Raw genomic sequence first — 6,250 nt, forward strand, 5'->3', positions numbered from 1 at the left:
TTGACAAAAGTCCAACATTAGCAACAGTGTTTAACAGTCCAGAAAAAGAGAGCAAAATTACATCATGAACCATATTTAATTTTCATTTATTCATCTTAAGACTCAAGACTATTAAAGTGTATATTAAGTGATCATTCAAAAGCATATGAAGGTTTCACTCACAGAACGTAGTTGATTGCTTTGTGTGTGTTTGTGAGAGATTTCATGTGTTTCTCTTTCATGAGTTTCTCTTCAGCGGAGCCGCTCTGATAATCGTTGAAGTCAAACACAGTTCGTACATCTGTTGAAAACTGTAGCAGCAAACTGACAACAAACAACAACATTATCATCATTAGACGCCATGATTACAGTACCAGGTATGGCTTACAGAGCCACATTTATCCTATGAACTATTGCATGTCGATATTTCCAAATTCATAGGTGGTTTTATTTGACCTTTATGGATGAGTTTGAAAGTTTTTTCATAACATCTTTAATGAAGTTTTTGTTCATTTCAAACTCGACTCCTTTCATACTGCTGGATCCATCAAAGAGAAACACCAGATTGACTTCTCTCTTGCTGCATTCTGCAGAAACACCACAACATACACAAACTCTGCTGTTACTTATATAACGTAATATTGTGTCTTTAATCTTTAATTGAGCTGTTGATAAATACACCTCCAAATGAAATGAAATAAAGCAACACATGGTGTACAGTGTTAGTCTGAGATGGTTAAACTGCATGAAGTCTTGGTTTGTGTGAGACTCATCAGACCTTGGTAAGCAGCGGTGAAGTTGGAGATGGCCTGTAAGCTGCTGCTGAACTGGTAGCAAACGCCGTTCAGATACGAGTTTCCATCACACTCATGAGGAAAATACGGACTGCAGCTCTGAGAAACACACACACATCATTAACATCTCATGAAGGAGGTTTGACTGTCAGAGACTCTGAACTTACAGTGAGAGCAGCAGAAGACACAGCAGACGACATGCCGAAGAAGCGGACACTCTCTGAACCTGTCAAACCCCAGCAGAGAGAGAGAGAGAGAAAAAAAAAAAGAGATCAACAGCTCAGTATAAAGCAGTGAAAGTCCACAGCAGTCACTGATAGATGTCTGTGATGCTGATACCTGGCCGCTGCAGCTGTTGGCAGGACTGCAGATCTGCTGTGCAGCTGTACATCTCCCCTGTTGAGTTTCCTTCTAATGGAGCTCCAACAATGATCCTGAGAAACACACCCGCACAACCAATCAGACACTCAAGACCGTCTGGAAACACCTAGCAACCACACAGAACACCCTAGCAACCAGTGTGTGTCTGACTCACTGCTTCCTGTTTCCAAACTCGGTCTGATAAACGCTGTAACCAAAGAAATCTTCTGGCGTGCCGTTAAATCTCAGTGGATGTTCAGTGTCGATGTTGAAGGCCTCTGAAAGAGACGCTGGAGAAGCAAGAGTGAGAGACTGTTGAGACATCCGGAGACGCTTGTGAGACTTCTTTCTAAATGATTCTTTCTAGTTCCTCTTCCTGTTTGTCAGCGTTTCATAAGATGCTGAAACTAACTCAAATGTCCTTCAGGATTCAACTAGCTGTACTGGAACAACCAAACTGTATGAGCAGCACAAACCAGACATTCATTCTGGTCTGATTCTCTGTGTGTGTGTTTCTACTTAGACATGTGCACAGACAGACATCAGACTCATTCATCTGCAGCCTGACATTAAACTCAAGAAACAATCACAACCATCAACATGCTTCAGCATTACGAGAAGAGCAGTGTGTGTGTGTGTGTGTGTGTGTTAGTTCCTGTCACATATAACCACCAACCTACCACACCCTGTTCCCAACCCACACACACACTTGCACACACTCAAATACACACACACACACACACACACACACACACACACACACACAGACACACACACACAGACACACACACACAGACACACACACACAGACACACACACACAGTGCTGAGCTCCAGCACCTCAAATTAACATAAATATTATTGTACATTTAGAATGTAAGTCTCTCTCTCTCCTCTCTCTCTCTCACACACACACACACACACACACACACACACTCAAACACACACACACTAATCTAAATGAACACATCAGCCTTGTTTTTTATAAAAAGTAATTATTATGATTACAATTTACCATGATTACTAATGCAAAAACTACAATGAAAATGAAGTACTTCCTGAGTCGTGTGAATGTTTGAGTGCATCTGTTACCCCACATGAAGAGAATCAAGCCGAGCGTCTCCATCCTGCTGCTGCTCGACTGTGTGACAAACATCTTCCTGTTCATTTCTTCATGACCAACTCATTTCCTCCTTAACATGGTGTTTCTCACCCTCGCAGGGCGTGTGTGTGTGTTTCTCACAGATCTAACAGCAGCAGTGTCCATGCATCATGATGTTTGCAATAATCACTGAGAAGCACACATTTGACCTAAAGATCAGTGTACATCACAGGAAGGGTGTATTTAACACACACACACACACACACACACACACACAGATGTCTCAAACTTGGATATTGTGCAACACAGATACACACAGACCTTAACACACACACACACACACACACACACAAACCAAACCAGAAAAAGGGAACAAAAGCATTGTGGTAAAAATGCTTTCAATGAAAAGGCTGAGTGATAATGTTTACCCCCAGAAACAGAGCGGGGCTTTTTGTCTTATTTTCTCCACACTTCCTTTTGAAACATTAAAATGTTTGTGCCTCTTGTAATCTGATCCTGGATCAGTGTGATGCCGCTGCCGCCTAAAACACGCACATCATGTACAGTAAGTGTTTAGCAGATGCTTTTGTGTAAGTTGATCTAAAAGTGAAGAAATACAGAAGCAATGTAACATAAAGAAGCCAAAATATCAAAGATGATACTGATGATAAAGAAGGTCACATTAAAAAAATTTATAAAAAAAAAAAAGCTTGTGAAGAAAACACAAACATTTTTCTTTCTTTTGGCTGTTACTTTTTGTGTAGAATAACATTTTCATTGTTCTTATGAATAATGAGAATTATAGAAACAATTATTACTTATAGAAATCGAATAAACTACTAACAGGAAATATGAAATGGAAAACAAATGAATAAAAAGCTATACCTCATTGCAGGAAAGATATTTAAGGAACCATTTACCACAAAAAAAATTAAAGTTCTGTCATCATTCACTCACTTGTATGTCTTCATTCATTACACAAAATCAGATAGATGAGTGTCACTGAAAGTCACTGTGGCAAAGACTAGCATCGATCTTTCCTCTCGGCCGGCAGCTTTTACATTGATGCCGCTTGGGCTGCGGGCAGGTGGCTTCACATTCTTAACGCATGTGGAAGTTGTTCTTGTTGCCGTCTCAGCCGCCGTAGATGAAGGCCAAGCACTGCTTCATGAGGCTGTTGTAGGCCCAGCATGCCTCCCAGAGCTTACAGGGGCCCTGCACGGCTGGCAGCGAGCACACGCCCAGCCCCTCGTGCTGACATGATGCTCGTTACTCCTCGTACGTCTCGAAGCGGTAGCAGCCACACTCGCAGCCTCCGTGCGCAAACGCATGGCACTTGCACCGGGCCGCGTCGTAGTACCAGTCCACACGCTTCTCCCCACACTCACCCCACGCCATGGCAGCCAAGCAGCACTACTGCAGTGTTTCACGTGATGCAGGTGAAGATTCCCGTGTCCCACATCTGAGCAATGTACACTACCAGGTGACCGGTGTTGGTTATGACAACGTTCCCATACATCTGGTCCGGCTGCATGACGATTCTCTCTTTTCCTTCGGACTGCTTCTCCCAGGTGACATCCGGCTGCGGGTGTCTGATCACGTCGCAGTGGATGCTCACCTTCCCATGGACGAGACAGGTGACAAAGGAAGGGCATCAAGTCCAGGCAGAATAGGCGGCGGTGGACGTGGGTTTAGCCATGGTGTCCTGTGGCAGAGGGCTGGTGTTTGGACCAGACAGGTGATAACAGCAGGTGACCACATCCATGTAGCAGCGGTTGAAGTACGTGAGGCCGTCGGAGGCGGAGGTGAAGCTGGGCTCGCTCTCGCAGCAGTCCTAACATTTACACACTGGCTGCCCCTCCCACACGTCACACACCGCCCCCTGCACACAAACCCCTCGCAGCTGACCACACCCCCCGCCGAAACTCCCGCCCCCGACTGACCGTCATTGTAGGATCCGTCAGAAAAACGGGACACCACGCACCTCAGCAGGCCACACACGTTAGTACAGCACTTCTCAAAGGCAGCACAATCCTGTAGAAACACACACAAAAATGTGTTTGCATCGTGCAATTCGTTTGCAATTCATGCATCGTGTTTCAATTAACTGTTTGGTTACACTTTATTTTGATTGTTCGCTGTAGACATTCTACTAACTACAAGTAGCTTTGCAACTAACTCTCGTTAGAGTATTAGGATTAGGGTTAGTAGAATAAGTTGATGTGAACTTGTTTGAAATCAGCAGAATGTCTGTCTGGGGACCATCACAACAGTCAAGTCAAGTCAAGTCACCTTTATTTATATAGCGCTTTTAACAGAACAGATTGTGTCAAAGCAACTGAACAACATTAATTAAGAGAACAGTGTGTCAATAATGCAAAAAGGCAGTTCATCATTGAATTCAGTGATGTCGAAATGCAGCTCAGATCAGTTTAAATAGTATCTGTGCAAAACTTTAATCAAGTCAACGATATCACTGTAAATGAAGTGTTCCCAACTAAGCGAGCCAGAGGCAACAGCGGCAAGGAACCAAAACTCCATCGGTGACAGAATGGAGAAAAAATCTGCAGCAAAGTCAGATTGTGCAGAAGAATCATCTGTTTCCTATGGTCTTGTCCCGGTGGTCGTCTGAGACAAGGTCTTTACAGGGGATCTGTATCTGGGGCTCATCTAGTTGTCCTGGTCTCCGCTGTCTTTCAGGGCTGTAGAGGTCCTTTCTAGGTGCTGATCCACCATCTGGGCTGGATACATACTGGATCCGGGTGACAGCAGTGACCATCTAATCTGGATATAGACTGGATCTGGTGGCTACGGTGACCTCGGAATAAGAGAGAAACAGACTAATATTAGCGTAGATGCCATTCTTCGAATGATGTAGCAAGTACATCGGGTTATGGTTCCGGTTTACCTAATTAATGCAGCCTAAAAATCCTTTAACGGATTTGAATACTAGAAATGTGTTAGTGTGTTATGTGTAAGCCAGGTTAAAGAGATGGGTCTTTAATCTAGATTTAAACTGAAAGAGTGTGTCTGAGTATGTCAGTGATATTGGGAAATGTCAACAGCTGTTGGTGCATTATTTTTCAATTATTTAGCCACTGTATTGAATAAATACCTGGGGTTATGTTTGTTTTCTTCTAAAAGAGACGAAAAGTATTCAGATCTAACAGTTTTTAATCCTTTTCTGTAGGATAAGGTACTTTTTTCGATAAGGTTTTCCTTAACCTTCCTTAAGCGTAATGGAGCAACTGTATTTAAAATGCTAGAAAAGAGAGAGTCCATAGTTTCTGTTACATCAAGTTGTTCTGAGGCTTTGGATATGCTAAGGAACTGGGATACATCAGGAAGATTACTTGTAACAAGAAGTAGAATTTACAGTTTTAGCTATAAGAAGTTTGCACAAAACTAAATAATGATCTGAGATATCATCGCTTGGCTGCATAATTTCAACACCATCAATATCAATTCCATGTGACAGTATTAAATCTAGAGTATGATCTCGACAATGAGTAGGTCTGAGAAATACAGAAAACATTGTTATAAATTGAAGCAACACCTCCCCCTTTACCTTTTGGATGTGGCTCATGTTTATAACAGTAAAAGTACCAGAAGAAACAGTTGAGCAACAGAACAGAACAGCAGTTTGTAAGTGTTTTGCGTTGTTTTCTCATTAGACTACAGCGCGGATCTTCGTTGCTAGGAAACATTGTTTCATTTAGTGTGTTTTTTATCCGTGATAAATAGGCGCTGAAGTTGTGTTTGTTCTCGCGGGACTCCCCAGTTTCGGTCTGCTAAATAGTAAAGCGTGACCAGCTGACTTCAATAACAGATAATCAGGCAAATATAAAAGTGGGTAGTTCACCGTGGCACCGGGCGCGGCAGCCCTCGTGTGAAGCCTCCTCGTGTGAAGACCGACGAGTGTAAAGACCATCGACTCTACCTGCGCGACTCCACCGAGCAAGGACACCGTCAGGGCACTTGAGTATTGATTTTCTCCCCTTTTTCTTTTGTTTTTT

At 42.9% G+C, this 6,250-nt stretch overlaps 2 pseudogenes; both read right to left on the minus strand.

Moving 5' to 3' along the window:
• Nucleotides 1–2,473, minus strand: part of LOC109092185 — a 31,857-nt pseudogene extending 29,384 nt beyond the window's left edge.
• Nucleotides 2,474–2,988: 515 nt separating this feature from the next.
• Nucleotides 2,989–4,592, minus strand: LOC109091947 (annotated as a pseudogene).
• Between the last annotated feature and the right edge of the window lie 1,658 nt (nucleotides 4,593–6,250).

Source organism: Cyprinus carpio, chromosome B1, assembly GCF_018340385.1.
Source record: "Cyprinus carpio isolate SPL01 chromosome B1, ASM1834038v1, whole genome shotgun sequence".
NCBI lineage: Eukaryota > Metazoa > Chordata > Actinopteri > Cypriniformes > Cyprinidae > Cyprinus > Cyprinus carpio.